The sequence below is a fragment of the Elaeis guineensis genome, chromosome 1 (assembly GCF_000442705.2).
Source record: "Elaeis guineensis isolate ETL-2024a chromosome 1, EG11, whole genome shotgun sequence".
NCBI classification, from domain to species: Eukaryota; Viridiplantae; Streptophyta; class Magnoliopsida; order Arecales; family Arecaceae; genus Elaeis; species Elaeis guineensis.
In genome coordinates this window covers 21,989,244-22,009,984 of record NC_025993.2, presented here as the reverse complement: position 1 = coordinate 22,009,984, position 20,741 = coordinate 21,989,244, and the positions used below count along the sequence as shown (strand labels likewise).

The following is a 20,741-nucleotide window of genomic DNA, read 5'->3' as shown; positions in this document are numbered from 1 at the left end:
CCATGCCAGCACATCCGACTGCTGAACAGAGAGCGTCTCTGAAAAAGTAGACGGATGACGATAATAAAACCAGGTACTACATGTTGGGTGCCATGTCTGATGACTTGCAGTGCCAGCATGAGAATATTATGACTACTCGTCAAATGTTGGCTCACCTACAAGAGTTGTTTGGTGAACAAAGTCGCGCAGCCAATTATCAAGTTTGCCAAAGACTTTTTAAGGCTAAAATGCGTGATGGACAGTCAGTCCAAGATCATTGTTTGTCAATGATCAAGAATATTGAGGAGCTTGAGAAGCTCGGTGTCATCTTAGATAGGAATTTTCAGATTGATGTGATCTTTCAGTCCTTGTCTGATGCATATGGTCAGTTCATCATGAACTTCCATATGCATAAGATGCAGTGTACCTTGGTTGAGTTAATGAACATGTTGGTTACGGCTGAGATTTCTTTGAAGGGTTCAAAAAGCTCAGTCCTTACTATGGAGCAGACTTCTTCCAAGAGAAAGTCTTTTGGAAAGAAGAAGAAGTCTGCGAAGAAACAGAAGGTGGATGGGAAAAAGAAGAAGACAGAACCGAAGAAGAAGGCTGCTGAAAACGAAAAATATTTTCACTGCAATTCAGACGGCCATTAGAAGCGAAACTGTCCTCAGTACCTGGCCACCCTGAAGAACAAGAAGGATGATCCTTCTGGAGGTATGCTCGTTATAGAATCTAATCTTACGATTTTCTCTGCATCCAGTTGGGTACTTGACTCTGGTTCTAGTGCTCATTTGTGCACTTCTATACAGAGTCTTGAGGAGAGCAGGAGGCTGAGGGATGGGGATATGATCCTACGCGTCGGGAATGGAGCAAGAGTTGCTGCTTTGGCTATGGAAACCTACCCTCTACGATTACCGTTAGGATTAGATTTAGTTCTTAGAGATTGTTATTATGTGCCTGTAGCAAGCAGGAATTTGATTTCTGTTTCATGTTTAGCACAAGAAGGCTATGTGATTAGCTTTCATAAGAATCATTGTAACATATTTTATGAAAATAATAAAGTTGCAAATGATTTTCTTATTAATGATCTCTATCAGCTATATATTGATGTATCTGTATTTAATATCGAGCAAAATATAAATGTCATAGGAATTAAAAGGCCTAGAGATAGTCCAAATGATAGGTATCTATGGCACCTAAGGCTAGGTCATATAGCGGAAGATAGGGTTAACAAATTGGAGAAATTCGGGCTATTGAGTCCGTTGACTTCTGAGTCATATCCAATTTGTAAATCATTCCTTCAAGGCAAAATGACCAAGCTCCCTTTTACAGGATAAGGGGAAAGGGCCACAGACCTACTTGCCCTAGTACATACAGATGTATGCGTCCCATTTGATGTGCCGGCTAGAGGCAACTATGTCTACTTCATTACCTTCACCGATGATATGTCTAGGTATGGGTATGTGTTTCTAATGAAACACAAGTTTGAAGCCTTTAAAAAGTTCAAAGAATTCAGACATGAGATAGAAAAATAAACAGGAAAGCCCATTAAGGTTCTTCGATCAGATCGAGGAGGTGAATACTTTAGTCAGGAGTTCCTAGACTATCTTAAGGACAATGGCATAGTCTCTCAATGGACTCCACCTAGAATGCCAAAACTCAACAGAGTTTCAGAACGGAGGAATCGGACCCTATTAGATATGGTCCGTTCCATGATGAGCTTCACGGACCTCCCTGAGTTTTTTTGGGGACATTGTCTCATGACAGCAATATATGTATTGAATAGGGTTCCCTCTAAAATTGTTCCTACCACACTGTATGAGATATGGCATGGTAAGAAGCCAAGTCTGAGTCATCTCAGAATTTGGGATTGTCCGGCTCATGTCAAGAGACAGCAGGCGGACAAGTTAGAGTTCAGATCTTTTAGAGCTCGGTTCATAGGATATCTTAAAGAGTTATTAGGATACTATTTCTATATTTCGAAAGATCACAATGTGATTGTGAATCGACACACTATTTTTCTTGAAAAATAGTTTATTCAAGATAGTGGCATCGAAAGAATAATTAAGCTCAAGGAGAATGTCTCCCAAGAGCAACCAGCTAAAGAACCTGAGGAACCCAATTAATTAGAACCAGTCCTAACATAACCTCTTCCACCTCATAGATCGACTAGGATTTTTCGTTCTCCTGAAAGGTACTTAGGTACTATATAAGAGGAAGTAGAGAAAATGTTCCTCACGAAAAATGAGACTCATGGTAATGACCCCAAGACCTATGACGAGGCGATATCAGATATCGACTCTAAGAAATAGTTAGAGGCAATGAGATCAAAAATTGACTCGATGCACTCAAACCAAGTCTGGACCTTGGTAGATCCACCTGAAGGTATTGTACCTATTAGGTGTAAATGGATCTTCAAGAGAAAGATAGGTGCAGATGGGAATGTGGAGACATTCAAGGCTAGGCTTGTAGCGAAAGGTTATAGTCAGCGTGAAGGCATTGACTATCAGGATACCTTCTCGTCCGTAGCCATGCTAAAATCCATCCGCACATTGCTTGCTGTTGCAGCTTATTTCGATTATGAAATATGGCAGATGGATGTGAAAATAGCATTCTTAAATGGATTTCTTGAGGAAGATATTTATATGGAACAGCCGCTTGATTTCACAACTAGTGATGATGATCACAAGGTCTGCAAGCTGCAAAGGTCCATTTATGGACTTAAGCAAGCATCTCGGAGCTGGAATACTCATTTCAATGATATGATCAAAATATTTGATTTCATCAAGAATGAGGAGGAACCATGTGTATTCAAGAAGATCAGTGGGAGCGCAGTTGTCTTCCTCGTACTGTACGTAGATGACATCCTCCTAATTGGGAATAATATTTTCATGTTGACCTCAGTCAAAATATGGTTGTCTAAGGAGTTCTCTTTGAAAGATCTAGGAGAGGCATCCTTTATACTAGGTATTAAGGTCTATAGAGATAGACCAAATAGGATGCTGAGACTTTCACAGAAGATGTACATAGAGGAGGTGCTAAAAAGGTTTAGCATGAAAAACTCCAAAAGAGGTTTAGTACCTTTTAGATATGGCATTTATCTCTCCAAGAAGATGTGCCCTAGCACACCTGAGGAGATTGAACGCATGAGCAAGATCCTTTATGTTTCGGCAATAGGGAGCCTCATGTATGTCATGCTATGTACACGACCTGATATAGCCCATGCTGTGAGTGTCACAAGCAAGTATCAGTCGAATCCAAACGAAGAGCACTGGACTTCTGTGAAATGTATCCTTAAGTACTTGAGAAGAACTAAAGATATGTTTCTAATCTTTGGGAATGGAGAACTCCAGGTTCAGGGATTTACAGACTCAGACTTTATGTCTGATATAGATGATCGAAAGTCGATATCTGAGAGTCTGTTTATTTGCAATGGTGGTATAGTTAGCTGAAAAAGTTTCAAGCAGACGGTCATTGCTGATTCCACTATGGAGGTAGAGTATATTGCTGCATCGGAAGCTGTGAAGGAGGCATTCTGATACAAGAAGTTTGCCGTAGAGCTTGGAGTGATGTCATCGGATGCTGTCCCTCTTTACTGCGACAATTATGGTACCATAGCCCTGGCTAAAAAGCCAAGGTCTCACCAAAAGTCCAAGCATATCGAGCGACGATTCTATCTGATCCGTGATTACCTCGAAAAAGGTTATTCGAGGTTAAGAGAGTCGACTCCACAGACAATGTGACAGACCCGCTGACAAAGCCATTAAGCCAGCAGAAGATCGAAGCCCACCTTGAGAAGATGGGACTTAGATATGTAGCCAATTGGCATTAGGTCAAGTGGGAGTTTGTTAGATGTGTGCCCTAGATGTCAGATTGGCTGACACATTCCTGTACAAATGTAAGGATAAATTTATAATTTTGACTATAAATGAATAAAAGGGTTATTCTACTATCACATTATGTACATTATGTCTATGATACATCCTTTGAGTTAGTAGGAATGTTAATTCATATTTTCAAGAGTTGAAAATTTAAGGCATGAATTTACATAACTAACTCATAAACAGCTCCTAACCATAGGATCATCACGAGGATGGTGATCGATCCAGAAGGTTGGTGTACGATCATTTTCTTAGGATAGATGTATCTTGAGTTTACGGTGTGGAGACATCGGAGTGAGAGTACAGGTATTCATTGAGAACGAGAGTACTGAACGTGATCACTTCGAGCAGTCATAAGGAAGTCTACCTTCTCATCGATGACTAGCTCAATGCTACAGCTGTGTGTCTAGTTCTTTGATCTGAGGTACATCGACAGTTCACCTTGAGTGTGTTATAGTTTGACTACACCATAACTCATCTCCTAGCTATTCGGAATCCTGAGGTGTATGTTGGCTGTAGCATATTCATTGTAGGAACCAAATCGCACCAAGATGGGATCTATCAACCTCGGTAGATGAGAGGAGTAGTTCTATGATGATCGAAAGATCGAGTCCTTAAGTCCATGGCCATGGCAGAGTGAAATAATGAAAAAGAATTTTTTATTGAGATTTCACATCAGACTCGGATCGATCGATTGATTCATATGACTGATGTTGGGTTTGACGAGTTCACCTTAATCCTAATTCAGTCGGGACTCATGATAGAAGAACTCAATCACACAGGTAGCTGCACCGAGAGGTTCATCTTCATTTCTGATGGATTGCCACTATATACTACTAGGTGTCACTAGTGGATTTTGGGAGCAATTAGAATGATTTTGATGATCGATCATTCTAATTGTTTGAATCAGAAGAGTTCTGGTCCATCGAAAGGAGTTTCGATGATGTCGATGATGAGATCACGATATGTCTCATTACCATACGAAAATGAATCTAACTGGATCACACAAACAAGAGTTAGGATCTGAATGTCATCAATTGAGCTAGCCCAGTTCAATTGATTTGGATTAGATCCAATTAGGTTCAAGAAAATCGTGCTAGCACGATTGAGCCTAACTTTCTTCTCGTGCAATTTTTTTCATCTCGACTGAGCCAAATGTGATTTGACTCACCCAGAGAACCTTGAGAAGGTTTCTCTCAGTCTGACTGGAGCCAGTCCAGCTCAGAAAAATCTGATCTTAATTCATGAGATGAATTTAAGATAAGCACCTGCTAATTCCTGTCACCTGCCATTTCTGTTTTAGGACATCGGTCAAACGTTGACTTATGGATCTTAAACTGAAGGCCACTTGGCAAGAGGTTATTGGAGAGTTTTTGTAGAGTGTCCACCTGCTAAATTGGGCCTCAAAGTGGGTGCCAAGATCAGATTGGGAGTGCGCCCCAAGTGGATAAGGATAGAGTCCCATGAGATGAGGACTCTGATCCCTTGATCAACTTGGACTGTGGGCACCAATCTCACTGTGCTTATCCAGTGTTGGTGCCAACAGTGGGGGAAATTGAGGGGACTCTTATCTTATATGATCAGATGATATCGCTCCATCAATCAAAATTTTTTCAGAATTAATTAGAATTTTCTGATTGGTCGAATGATGTGGCACTGCATGGCGCAACAGGGTCTATTTAAACCCTGTCTGCGCCTAGGGTTTAGAGATTCTGCTCAATACCTAGCAAAAGCCTGATATCCCTCCACTTCTCCATATCTCCTCTACTCCTCTTCCTCCCCTCTTCATGTCCAAAAGGTTGGACATCCATCTGGTGCTTGTCCAAGGCGTGGTGGCTCCCTGATCAGAAAGCTGCAGGGATTTGTCGAGAAGCTGCTGCTCCAGCTTCAGAAGATCTTCAGAAGATCTTCCAGATCAGATCCAGATCTGATTTTTGGAGTAGAGATTCGCGAGGAGAAGACGATCCAGATCCTGCTCGAGTGGATACTGGTAGAGGCCAGACGACTGCGTGGCTATTTTAAAACCTCGGGCATTGCTGCGATCATCTACAGGGTAATCTAGTTACCCTAGAGGTATTTCTCTAATCCTCAAGTTTTAGATTTAATTTTAGATTAAATATCAGATAATAAGAATAAGATCTAATAGACCTTAGATCTGAAATATCGTAGGATAATTTTAAAATAAATATTCCGCCCCAGATCTCATTAGATTTGGAAGATCCTACAAGGAAAAAGCCAATTTTTCCTTCAGGATGTGCCATTAGTGTCTATACCAAAAAGAAATATATGGTAGTGGACCCCATCGTCTTGATCTTCAAGGACTTTTACTATTGGAATGCAACCTTCTTAGAGAAGAAAGTGGTAACTAGGAGCTACGAGTTATGAACTACGAACTATAAATAAAAAATACTAAAGATAATTGGAAGATAAATTGATAAAAGAAACTGATAATTAACTCAACTAGTGGTCGAAAGGGTCTTCTCTTAGAATTACAATTTTGTACTTGTAAGTGGCTCCTATTAACTACTCCAATAAGTGTCACTACTTAACTTTGACATTTGTTATTACTAGTTTTTACCACATGGACCATTATTATTATGTATGATAGTTACCTCTCTTCTATTACTCCTATATTCTCTATAGTGCTACCATTTCTCCATATTTTGGATGGTAGTAATAGTTGACTAGCCAGCTCATTGAGTTCTACTCCATTAAAGTATTCATATTAGGCCCATAGCTCTTGCCTCCCTTGGCATACACCTATTTACTTGGTCTGCATCCTGATGCTTCAACCTCCACCTTTGTTATTTCAAACTATACTTCTGAAGTTTTGGCCTGTACCATTGGTTTATCATCCTCCATTCCTTGGTATATTAGCTTGCATCTCTTGGTACTTTTGCCTACACCTTCTGCTATATCAACCTGTATCCTTATTGTATTGTTCTGCACCCTTGCTATTTCAAATTTGCATTATTAGTGTTCCAATATGTACCTATTGGTGTTTTGATGTGCACTCTTGATGTTTCATTTTTCCTATTTGATACTTGGTCTAAGCTTACCATCCTTCTAGTAGTACTTGGTTTACTAGCTATGTATTGCAACCTATTGTCCAAGTACTTTTGATTTAGGAGAATTATGAAACTCAATATGGACCATTGGCCACTATGGATAGCGCTGGATAGGATCCATGAGCGAGATTCGCCATATCGGAAGGCTAACTCATGAGTCTAATTTTTTGTCAGTATAACTTTAGCTAGTGATCAATCACAAAATCCATCTTTTGGGCTCTAAAATGGGTTGGCCAAATCAAAATTTTTTTTCAAAAAAAACTTTGATCAAATATATCTTTTCATTCGTAAAGAATTAGGTAGAGCAATAGCAGACAAAATAAATGTAAGAGTCAAAATCTACCTTCTACGAGACTTTAATTTTTTTCATGTTTACTTTTCCTCTAGTTATATCTATTTTGGAAAAGTTAGTACTATACGAACTAAAAGAAGAATTTCACACAAATTATGCAAAGGCAGACCTCACTCCTACAAAATAGAGGCTAAGTATCTCAGTTGATTTAATCATCAATGAAAAAAAAGGGGATACAAACTTTACCTTTGTAAATCTTTTTTACTTTTTCACAATTTTTGAGAGTTCAAGTTGAGCAGTTTGGACAAATTCTTCCTTCTCCCTGATCAAATCAATTTTGGCCGGTTGATTGAACACAACTTTTGTCTGCTAACTACTTCGACTTGCTTGCCAAGTACTTTAGCCTGCTAATGATTCTCAAGCTGTATCTTGGTACTCGATAAAAGATTGATATCATTCTGAAACCTTTTACTTGGTCTATACAGGATACCCCTTTTGAAGGCCTACCACTACCTCAGTCTATGCTGGATGACAATCTAAAGCTAGTTATTTCTTATTCTACGGATCATAATCATCATTCTGAATGTTGTGTAAACAATTGTAAGTCCATCGATCTTAGTACCTTAGTACAGTTATCTAGCCTTATCTCTTCAGAAATTCTAGTCTCTCGAAATACTTTGCCTTACAAATCCAAATTTAATCCAAGTGCCTTGGCATTCACGAACACCCTTCACCTTAAATTCTTTTTTGCGGCTATAAATTGATAGACCTTCACCTTCATAGGCTCTTATCTAGTTATGTCAATAATTGCAATCTTTAGTCATTCAGCATGGAGCACGTCATCTCTATAATGTGCTCCCTAACTTTGAATATTGACACCTATAACTAACTCAGACATCCAACCCTTATGATACTAGACTCTGATGCCCTGGTATCCTTCGTAACTTTAGATATCCCTGTATTTGCAGCCAATCATGCCTTAGCATGCTCTTGTATCAAAGAATGCAACTGGGTATTACATGTAGCAGAAGGCAACAACAAGTGAAGTAGTTGATCATCGACCCAGCAAACTTTTTGCTCTGATTAGGGGTGAGTAATTTTCTTACACAAAAACCTATGCGGCACCCTCCTAAGTCCTTTCTTTGAACATATATACAAAGGTGAAGTAGTCTAGTCATATAACCAAGCATGAACTTCTATGCCCCTAGCCGGCAACTATGTCAAATTGAACGTAGACAACACTCTTTATTGCCCGCAAGCAACCCAACACCTTAGTGTGATGTATTTGCTATAAGAATGGAGGTAATAAGGATTGTTATAACATTGGACGTGCTAGCCCATGCTCAGCAAGGTCCTAACTTGATATTTAGATGGGTTGGGCTAAATCAGCTTTTGGTTAGGCCGTCTCTTAGTTTGTATCAGATATGACCCACATGCAGGTTGAGATTTGGAAATAGTTTGCATGCTCAATGCCTCAGCTTGAATGCATACAAGATTTGGAGGCATCCCATCTGTAGAGACCCATTGTGCCTGGATAGTTTCAAAACTTAAAGCTCAAATTTTTCATTAAAAAAAATCTAAATGAGATTGAAATCTTGAGAGACTATTATTCAGACACAAACCTTTTTATTTGTGACTATTTATATGGTAATGCAGTTGGTGATGCAAAAGATTTTTCATACTAGGTATTCCTTAATTTCATATGCTAGGATGTTTGGTTCTCCTGTTGGTTAATTTGAACTTTATTTACTCCTAGATTAAATTTCCAAGGGAAAAATCAAATCAAATACAAACTCATGTATAATTGAAATGTATAAATATGAAAATATTTTTCATGAATGAATTTTTTTTTTTTTTGTAAAACTTTAATTTATATCACCAAACCAAACATATGATAAAATTTGCATTATAAATTATAGAGAAAAATATAATACATTTTGAGCTTTTTTTTGTCCTTAATATATTTTACAAGGAAAAAATGATACATGATTTTTGTTCCTAATGAAGGTGGAGTTGTTGATCAAAATAGTTCAGTAAGCATAGAGTAGTATTTGACCTACTCTTGGATTTTTTATTAATGCTGTGTATGGTGGAAAGTGTTAGGGCAGAAAATAATGATGGTAATTGTGAAGGAACGGTTGTTTAGGAGTCTAATATTCAAATATTCATGACATAACGTGGAGCACAAATTCATTTTGAAATTATAATGTTTTCAGTTTTCACTAATATCTCAGTCTTTATCAATCCAACGAGTAGCTCCCATTTTGATTAGATTGGAGAATTTTTCCATCTTGCATTAATACTATTAACCATAAACCACATATGCATTCTGTGTGCAGACTTCATGGGTTCCATATGACTGAAATCACACTAATAATTTTGTTCTGTACTCGGGCAAGCCTTCACATTGTCAGCCTAGTTAGCTTATTTATTTTGAGATGGCTTTTACTTCTTACAAAAACATCACTAAATATTGGTGTAGCATACTCTTGAAAAATTTCTTCAAAAAATTATGTATTTTAAAGGATCAAATCTAATTCCTTCTTTAAAGTTTAGAAAGATTTAAATTTTGAAAGGTCAATTCTGCTTTGACTACTTCTTAGAGTCCAATTGTGTTTTAGAATCCTTTTTTTCTTCATAAAACTTAGCCTGGTTTTGAACTTTTAAAGATAAACTCTATTTCTTTTTTAAAAAATTTAGTAGAGTTTCAATTTTAAATGTGAAATCTAATCAGGATGGTTATTACATGAATTGAAAGTTGGCAATTATAGCTATTGTTATATAATGTGAGACAGGATTTATACGCTAAAACATAAGAACTGAAAAGTGGAGTTTTGATTAGTTTTTACCAATAAAATCAACAACCAAAAAAATGTTCGTCCAAGCAATCAGTTTGTTCTTGGATTGTTCAGAAATTGCATTTGAACTTATCTGAACCATTAGTAGTCCAGGCGCTCAAGTGAAGTTAAAATAGGCTAGTCTTGAGTTGGGTGATGTTGAAAAGGACCGAGCTTGGACCAAGCTGGACCAAGCCTTATATTGTACAGATATAAGTCCTTATGTTATTCTCAACAAACAAACTGATCTAGAACTACTTATAAAATATTCACAATTCATTCATAATTTTTTGTGATTTCTTCAAGAATGATTAACAAAATCATTCATGACAACCTTTAACAATAGGTTTCCTTCCATTGTTATCTTTCATTCTTATGCAGCAAGTTGATTTTCAAATGAACATACATTAATATTTCAGTAGTTTTACATTATTTGTCTTTCAATTTTCTAATACAATTAATTGTTTAGTTACTTTTCGAACTTTTGATAAATTGTTTAGGCTTTTGCTGAATACTGAATATTTACCTCTAACCGAGTTGTACTCAAATGTTGATATTTTGAGAATGCCGATTGATGGTAGTTGGCATGATGGCTTGATCTTCACTGGCACACAACAATATGAACTATCTAGTTGGCTATTATAAAGTTAAACCAAGTCCAGAAGTTCTGCACTAGCTCAGATATTCTATGGTGTTTTTAAGCCACTAGAATAGGCCACTGAGAGTTCCATACATTTGTAGAACTTCTACCTCTTGTTGTGGTTGCATTGCAGGTGGGTGAGATTCTGGCTTGGCCAAGATCCTATCTACCTAGATCAATATCAGCCCTAAGATCTTTCTTTTAATCCTTTGGTAATATATATATGTGTGTGTGTGTGTGTGTATTAAGAGATGACATTGCCAAAGCTTGAAACTGATCTCTCCAGAGTGGAAGAGGGATGCTGGATAAACCAGGGTTATTGGATGGTATTTGCCTATCTTCGATGGGTAGAATTGAGTATCAAATGAATTTTTGTTACATCCAACTGAATCCTGTCGGGTCCTACTAGGCCGACGGAAGTGAAGGTAGCTCTTACTTTGGAACCTATGTCCAAACCTTGAATATGGATTTGGTCCAAATTAGGTGGTCAAGTGTGTATTAGAATTAGGTCCACCCACTCCTCTTTGCATCCTTGATTCCAATAAATGGACCTTAGACAATATAAACTACCCCCTTAAAATAGTGACACTTATTCCAAAATTCCACAATTCATATAGCCTTTAGAATTTAAGAGCGGCAATTTTACATGGTTGATCATATACGCACCTTATATATTGTTAGCATGATTTTAGAGGTCACATATCAACCTATAATAATTTTTATATTAATGTAATCTCCTAGTATTTTTCTTTATTAGTATGTATCATTTTCTTTTGTTAGTATGATTTTGTATCAGCTGTTATTATTTTTCTTTTATGAAATTTATATATTAATATAAATAACCTTTGAGATGTATTGAATAAAATTGAAACAAAGATAATAAAACTTTTTTTTCTCTCTATCTTTCTCTCTTATTTTCTTCTTCTTCTGCGAATATTTTAACATGGTATCATAGGTACTGATCACCTAATATGCCACCGTCATCTTCTTTCGCTTTTATTGTGGCCACTATTACCGATTTATCAATCTCTGTTTTCTTGCATATCCTCTATTCTTTAGTGGATCCATGACTGTCTATTTTTCAGTAGATTAAGATCTGAATATCTTTTGTTTTTACATAAATCTGTAGCTATTCTTCATCATTTTTAGTTTTTTTGGATATTTTTCTACCTTTGGCTCCTTCATCACCCAATTTGAGGCCCCTTTCTTTCTCTTTAAGCATTTTTCTGCCTTTAACTCATTTATTGTCAGCTTTTCCTTCTATTTAGGTGTTTCTTTACTTATGGTTCCTGTGCCGCCTAGTTTAAGGTATTTTTCTTTTTCTTGGGTGTTTTTCTATCTCTGACTTTTCACCACCTAAGTTGAGGCTTTTCTTTCTCTTTACATGTTTTTCTACCAATGACTCTTTCACTGCCTGATTTGAGACCCTTTTTCTTGTTTTTGGGTATTTTTCTACCTCTAGCTACTCACCATCCAGGTTGAAGATTTTTTCTTTTCTTTCATGACATTTTTGTCTACAAGGATGATCCATTTTCGATGCTTCTCTATTTGAGTGCTAGCCTTCTTTTCTGTGGTGTCTTTTCTTGTAAGGATCATTGGCCTCCGATCGCCTTTACTTTGAGCGTCAGTGTTCTTTTCTATGATGTTTTTATCTACAAAATCATAGTCTTTAGCTACCTTCTTTTTAAGTGCTGGTCTTTTATTCTATGGCATTTTTGTCTACAAGTAAAATAATAATTTCTAAACTCAAGTTAGCACCTATACCATCTTGAGTTTGAGGAGAATTGTTAATATGATTTTAGGGATTACATATTGTTGGGACAAGTTAACCGATCTCTAACTCTGACTCTACATCAGCCGCATGAACACATTACACCGACTCACAATCGGAGAACTGATCGACAATCGACTACTATCAACCATCACCTAACAATTTGGTTAACTTCTAACCAAAAACCATTGGCATATTAGAATTACCAACCGACACTCATTCGAATCTACTACCGACTTATTGGTATTTGACATATAGTCGGCCTATCCGCTCAACACACCCTAACCATTATGAACGATTATCGACTGCGTGTCATGGTCATTAATAGGAATAAACAGCCTACAAACTCCATGATTATGGCCCGATAATTTAATGCCATAAAAAGCAGGACCACGTATTCGATAGTTATATCAGACTCATCTATAAAAGAGAGATAAATGAACAGCACGAGTAAGACAATTTTGAGCTAAGACTCTATGCTTTAAACACTTTTTATCTGTTGTTCACCAATCCATTCTCTGACTTAAGCATCGGAGGATCCCCGCTGAACATAACTTCGGTCTGTGAGGACTTTATCTTGCAGGTGCTCTTCACCGATGATAGATGATAGGAGATTGGCCGCAACAGATTGATGCGTCAGGTAGGAGGTTGATGCGTAGTCGTTGATAGCACCAAAAATAACTCTACTCACTACGTAGGTAGGATGAGTCGAGATCGTATCCTCAGGAACCTTGGGCTAAGTTGAGATTGCAAAATAAAAGAAAGAAGTGCTGTTTTGATTTAGAAAATAAATTATCTTAAAATTAATGTAATTAGAAAATAAAGAGCTCGAGAGTTTTGAATAAATTTTGCACTAGTAGAGTTGTATCTCTTTTTTTTTTAATTAAATAGATGCAATTAATCTTAGAAAAAATATCTATCTTTCCTCGACACACCCCGTACCCGTAAATCACGGTGCATCTCCAGAAAGAATTAGGTAAACAACTCTTCTTTCCTCGGCACGCCCCGTACCCGTAGATCATGGCGTGTCTCCAGAAAGTAAAAGTTGTTCCTAATATTAATCTAAAAGAAAAGTATAAATAAAAGCATATGAAAGAGAGCAAATAAAGAACTCATGATGATTTAAATAAAAAGCATAATCTTTATTGCATATAAAGAAATACAAGAAAGTTTAGAACAATAAACCCACTCTGTGTCATTACAAAATTTCTTCTCCACTCCCGAAACTGCTAGCCTAGCTGCTCATGGAGTAGTCCCTTTCTCTTCCTCTATGCAAGGCTCTAGAAGAATTTCTGGGATGCCCCTCAAATAGGAGTACAAGAGCCATTTTATAGGTGTTAGGAGGGAGGAGTTTTACATGATTTTCAGATGTGGGACTAAAGAAAATACTAAGGACTAAAAGATGGATGGATAAGATAGAAAGATCACAAATAGATAAAGAAAATATAAATTCTTCCTCTTGAAGTATTTCCAAGTATTATATATTTTTTTTTTAATTTTCAGATCCATCTGCTATCATGAGCGTCCATCTGTTCGCCACTGTGTCTGCCAGCACAACTCCCCGCGAACCCGCCATGCCGCGCGCCCGCCACGTCGCGTTGCCGCGCACCCGTGATGCCGTGCGCAATGCCGCGCGCCCGCGATGCCATGCAGAAATGCTGCCGTGCGCCCACGCTGTCGCGAAGTGCTCCTTTTTGATTACAAAAATAAATTTTTGTTTCTTTAAAATGATAGCTATATCCTTTTTGGGTTTATTGCATAGTATCTTCATTTTCTATAATACCGTATGCATCCTTCTTTTATTTTAATTTTATTTTAAGTCTAATTTTCTTCAAACTTGAGTCTTTTTGATCTGCGAATCAGACTCTTTGTATCGGCAATCACTTTCCTGTAAAATATAAAAAAAATTAAATTTTTAATAAATAAAATAAATTAAATATAATTTTTTACTTTAAATGACTTAAATTAAGTGTTTATCACACCCCCCAACTTGAATTTTGCTCGTCCTCGAGTAAAATAGATATATCAGCATTGTATACCGACTCGGTCTTGAATAAAAATTAGGTCAGACATCCCAACAGGTAGATGATATCTGGTCAGACCATTAAAAAGATACTTCATTGGATTATCAATTTGACCCAATTAGTAGCTGAGTATTAACTAAAGAAATTTCAAGAGTTTTTCTTTCACCAACTCCTCACTTTACTCTTTAAATTTTTTAACTTAATGTGAGAGAGGTTTATTATCTTCTTGCAATTTAGTCTCCTTATTATCCATTATTTTTTTTAATAAAATTTTAAGAAAAATTTTTGTATACCTCGACCTTTCCATCCAATCTCTCATGAAGCAGATTCTTTATTGAGATCAGTAAGAAGAGGGTTGTAGAATCACTCCTAAAATTTGGTCTAGTCTAAACCCTACCATTCATTGGATTTTTTTAATAATTTATTCCTCAGTATTTCTAAAATTATCTTGACCATTAATCATTCATTGATTAGGATGCCTAATTGACTCTTAATCAAAATAAAATTTGGATACACAAAACTAATTATTTCTGACCATACTCGAGGATTTGATTAATTCCTTCCCCCCTAACTTAATCTACATTGTCCTCAGTGGAGTAGGAAAGCAAAGAAAATAAAAGGAGAGAGTACACCTGGGATAATTTTGCTTCGAAAGTTGAAGATAGCTTCATTGATTAATAGGCTCTTGTTTTAAATTCCTGCAGCTGCAGTAAAGTAAAAAGAAATATGAAATTGTTGGGTTGCCTCCCAACAAGCGCTAAATTTTACGTCTTCAGCCAGACGTCAAGTTTATTATTCATTATAAAGTGGATCACACAGGTAGATGGTGTCGATTCGTTCTTTATGTGCAATTTCATCTACATATGGCTTCAGACGTTGGCCGTTTACCTTAAATGTATTGCCATTCCGAAGGTCATGAATTTTAATTGCTCCATGTGGGAATATTTGTGTGACAATGAAAGGTCCATCCCATCGAGATCGAAGTTTACCGAAAAAAAGGCGTAACCTAGAATTGAAAAGCCATATCTTTTGATTTAGCTCAAACGATTTTCTAGAGATATATTTATCATGAAATACTTTGGTTTGAGCCTTGTAAATTCGTGAATTCTCGTATGCATCATTGTGAAGTTCTTCCAGTTCATTGATTTGCAACCTTCGATTAGAACCTACATTCTTCATGTTAAAATTACACATTCGTATGGCCCAGAGTGCACGATATTCTAATTCAACCAGCAGATGGCAAGCTTTGCCATAAACTAATCGGTAGGGTGACATACTGATAGAGATTTTAAAAGCTATACGGTAAGCCCATAATGCATCATCTAAGCGAAGAGACCAATCCTTTCTATCGGGCCTAACCGTCTTTTCTAGGATATGTTTAATCTCCCTATTTGATACCTCTACCTGACCATTAGTTTGGGGATGATATGGTGTGGCCACTTTGTGTGTAATATTATATTTTTCATAAGTGCTTCAAAATGTTTATTCGTAAAATGAGTCCCCCCATCACTAATGATCACTCTTGGGAAGCCAAATCGACTAATGATGTTTCGTTGGATAAAACTAGTTACAACTTTATTATCATTAGTCTGTGTAGCTATTGCCTCCATCCATTTTGACACGTAATCAACTGCCATCAGAATATATTCAATTTCAAATGAGGTTGGAAAAGGTCCCATGAAATCAATCTCCCAAACATCGAAGATTTCTACTACTAAAATGGGGGTCAGCGACATCATATCCTTCTTGGATAAATTTTTTGTTTGCTGATATTACAGACAACTTCGGCCAAATTCATGTGCATCCTTGAAAAGCGTTGGCCAATAAAACCCACTCTGCAGCACTTTTGCTACAGTTTTTCTTCCACTAAAATGTCCCCCACATGCCGAAGAATGGCAAAAAGTGAGAATACTTTGGAATTCACTCTCGGGGACACAACGGCGAATAACTTGGTCAGGACAGTATTTGAATAGTTCAGGTTTCTCCTAGAAATAATATTTAATTTGTGAGAAAAATCGATCTTTTTCTTGTTTTGTCCAGTGAGAAGGTACTTATCCTGTTGACAAGTAATTGACAATATGGGCAAACCATGGAGGATGGCTAGAGGAGATTGCGAAAAGTTGTTCGTCAGAAAATTTTTCTTTGACCTCATCTATGCCTATCATGTGTTCAACTAAGATCCTGGAGATGTGATCAGCTACCACATTCTCGGAACCCTTCTTATCTCGAATTTTCAGATCAAATTCTTGTAAAAGAATGATCCATCTGATCAAACGTCGTTTAGTATCTTTCTTTGAGAGGAGATATTTCAGAACCGCATGATCAGAGTAAACTAGAACCTTAGACCCTAACAGATATGAGCAAAATTTTTCAAGGGCGAACACTACTGCTAGTAGCTCTTTTTCTATTGTGGTGTAGTTTAATTGGGCATCAGAAAGAGTCTTGCTAACATAATAGATCACATGTGGCTCCTTATTGATTTTTTGGCCTAAGACGGCACCTATTGCAAAGTCAGAGGCATCACACATAATCTCAAATGGAATGGACCAGTCAGGGGATTTTGTTATGGGTGCTATTGTTAGTGCTGTTCGTAATGTGTTGAATGCTTTCAAACAGTCTTCGTCAAAGATAAATGGTGTGTCCTTGGCCAACAGATTGCACAGGGCTCTTGAAATCTTGCTAAAGTCTTTGATGAAGCGTCTATAACATCCGGCATGACCTAAGAAGGATCGTATTTGTCGGACCGAAGTAGGGGGTGGTAGTTTTGAAATGACCTCAACTTTGGCTTTATCTACCTCGATCCCTCTTTTAGAAATAATATGTCTTAATACAATTCTTTTTCATACCATGAAATGGCTCTTTTCCCAACTTAGGATGAGATTTGTCTCCATACACCATTTAAGAACTTTGGAAAGATTATGGAGATAATCCTCAAAGGTGGTTTCAAACACAAAAAAATCATCCATAAAAACTTCAAGATATTTGTCCATCATATCCGAAAAAATGACCAGTATACATCGTTGAAATGTAGCGGGTGCATTGCAGAGCCCGAATGGCATACGTCGAAAAGCGAAGGTGCCATAGGGGCAGATGAAGGTAGTCTTTTCTTGGTCATCCAAAAATATAGGTACTTGATTGTACCCTGAATAACCATCAAGAAAATAGAAGAAACTTTGTCCTGCTAACCGTTCTAAGATTTGGTCGATGAAGGGCAATGGAAAATGGTCCTTCCTAGTAATGGCATTTAGTTTTCTATAATCTATGCATACTCGCCATCCAGATGATATGCGAGTGGGAAGTAGTTCACCTTCTTCGTTCTCAACCACAGTAATACCTGATTTCTTAGGTACTACTTGAGTGGGACTGACCCATTTACTATCAGATATGGGGTAGATGATTCCAGCATCTAACCACTTCACCACCTCTTTTTTTACTACTTCATGCATGTTTGGGTTCAATCTCCTCTGCATATCTCGATGAGGTTTGGCATTTGCCTCAAAATAAATATGGTGCATGCAAATAGAGGGGTCAATTCCTTTTAAATCGGCAATGGATCAATCGATAGCCTCTTTGTGTTCCTTCAGAATACCAACCAATTGTGCTTTCTGATTAGGGATCAAGTCTGATGCAATGATTGCCGGGAGGGTGTCATTGGGTCCTAGAAATACATACTTGAGTGTAGCAGGAAGGGGTTTCAATTCTAATGTGGGTGGTGATTCTAAAGATGGGACTATTGGTGTACTGGCTAATGTGGGCAATGGCTCATACTTGATTGTCTATGGAGGAGTGGTTTTATCGTGTGGTGTATCCAACAAGGTGTTAACTTCTTTCATATATCCCTCAAAGTCATATACTCCAAAGTGAGCCAAACAAGTATCTAAGGGGTCTGGTGCTAGAATTGTGGGTGTTGCATCTTCTATAATGTCTTCTAGTGTATTTACTTCGAAGCAATTATCCATTGATGGTCCTTGAGAAGCACCAAATACATTCAGTCTCAGTTTCTTATTCCCAAACGATACGTCCATGACTCCTGTCCTACAATTAATGCATGCATTTGTCGTAGCTAGGAAGGGTCGTCCTAAGATAATGGAAATTTATCTTGGGTTGCCACTTAGTTTCATGTCGAGAACCAGAAAATCAACTGAAAAATAAAACTCATCTACTTTGACCAAGACATCCTCAAGCATTCCACGTGGTTCCTTAATTGATCTGTCGGCTAATTGTAGTGTGACTGATGTGGGTTTCAGTTCTCTGAATCCAAAAAGTTCATACACTGAACTAGGTAAAAAATTCACACTTGCCCCTAAGTCCAGAAGAGCTTTTTCAATGTGATAATCTCCTATAACACAGAAAATGATGGGGGCTCCTGGGTCCTTAAGCTTTGGAGGAGTGGCATGCTAGAAGACAGAACTAGCCTGTTCAGTGATGCATACTTTCTTTGAAATTTGTGATCTAGATTTACGTTTTTGGATGCACAAATTCTTAAAAAAATTGGCATAAGCAGGGACCTGTTTGAATGTGTCTAGAAGGGGAAGATTAATTTGGACTTGCTTAAACAATTCTAACATCTCGTCGAGTCTTCCTCCCTTCTTATCTGCAGGAATAGGGGCTTTTAGGGCATCCAAAAATGGGGCTTTAGGCAAGTAAGATGATTTTGGTGCAGTTGGTTCATTCTTTATTTTAGGATCCTCCTTGTTCTTGGGTGATTTGGCTTCGGTTAGAGGTTTAGGGTCAGTCTCATTGATTTTACTAGTATGTTCAATGACCTTCCCACTTCTCAGAGTCATGATTGATTTGGCGTGTTCAGAAAAAGCATCTGGGGTATTAGAGCTCTCAATCACAAATTGCCCTTTTGGGTTGCTCTCGGGTTGGCTAGGTAATTTTTTTTCTTCGCTCCTACTGAATGCAGTCGCAAGTTGACCTATTTGGGTCTCTAGCTTAGCAATGGATTGTGTGTGGGAGTTAAGGGTCTGAGTGTTGACTTCTAATCGTTCTAGTACTTTCAGAATTTTTTCCTCAAAAGCTGAGCTGTGACCAGTAGTAGACGGTTGAGGAGCATTTTGAAATTGATGGTATGGTCCATGCCTATATGTTGGATCCTGATTTTGAGGTCGAGGTGTGGCAGGGCCAACCACTGGTTGTGGTCTCCAGGAAAAATTTGGATGATTTCTCCAGCCGAGGTTATAAGTGTTCGAATATGGATCGTTTCCTGATCTTCGAGCTTGTTGGACTTGAGCTTGCTGAACCTGCTCGTGCACAAACTCAGAAAATTGAGGTGCGGCTGGGCATTCACTAACAAAATGGTTCGGACTTGCACACAATGCACAAACTTCTTGGATTGGGTTAGGTGGAATCGGGGATTGTCCAGTATTTAGAAGACGGTCTAATTTTTGGGACAGTTCATCTACCTTACTGTGGATATCTATGATATTTTCAATCTGATAAATTCCACTTTTTTTTGGTTGAAGCATGGGTTGTTCTCTAGAGGTGGCAGACATATGATATAGGGAATTCTCACTAAGTGTTTCAAAGAGCTGCCAGGCTTCATCTTCACTCTTTAGCATGAATGTTCCACCACATGATGCATCAACCATTTGTCGGTGTTTCTCCGATAGACCATCATAAAAATACTGACAAAGTTGCCATTTCGGGATAGCATGGTGTGGACATTTACGAATGAGGTCCCTTAACCTCTCCTATGTCTCATGAAAAAGTTCACCCTCCAATTGGGAAAAACTAGTGATAGCTTTTCTAATTTGATTTATTTTTTCAATTGAAAAGTATTTCTTGAAAAATTCTCTTTGAGGATGATCCCAAGTTGAAATAGTTATAGAGTCTAAGGAGTTTAACCATTGCTTGGCTTTATCCTTAAGTGAGAAAGGGAATAGTTTCAACCTAAGGGCATCATCGGAGAAATTTTGGATTTTTACTGTGGAACAAATTTTAAAAAATTCATCCAAGTGTTTGTATGGGTCCTCGTTACTAAGTCCATAGAATGATGGCAACATTTGAATAATGCTAGACTTAATCTCATATTGGGTAGCTTCTACTGGAGGTGCTTGAATGTATGGAGAGTAGGTATACGAGGATGGAGTGAAATATTCTCTCAATGAGCGTGGAGGATTAGCCTCATCAGGTGCAGCCATATTTTTAACTTGGATAGTCCTAAGAGTTTTTTCTAATTCTTCGTCTAATGGTTGCAAGTCGGATTTTAGTGATCGTCGACCTAACATGCAACTAAAAGGTCTA

The 20,741-nt window shown here is 37.6% G+C and overlaps 1 non-coding gene across 1 annotated transcript; it reads left to right on the top strand.

Annotated features, from left to right (window-relative positions):
• The first annotated feature begins 20,144 nt into the window (after positions 1-20,144).
• On the top strand, positions 20,145-20,250 carry LOC140855142 (small nucleolar RNA R71). The gene has a single exon (XR_012138173.1). It is a non-coding gene; the product is annotated as a small nucleolar RNA R71 (small nucleolar RNA).
• Positions 20,251-20,741: the final 491 nt, after the last annotated feature.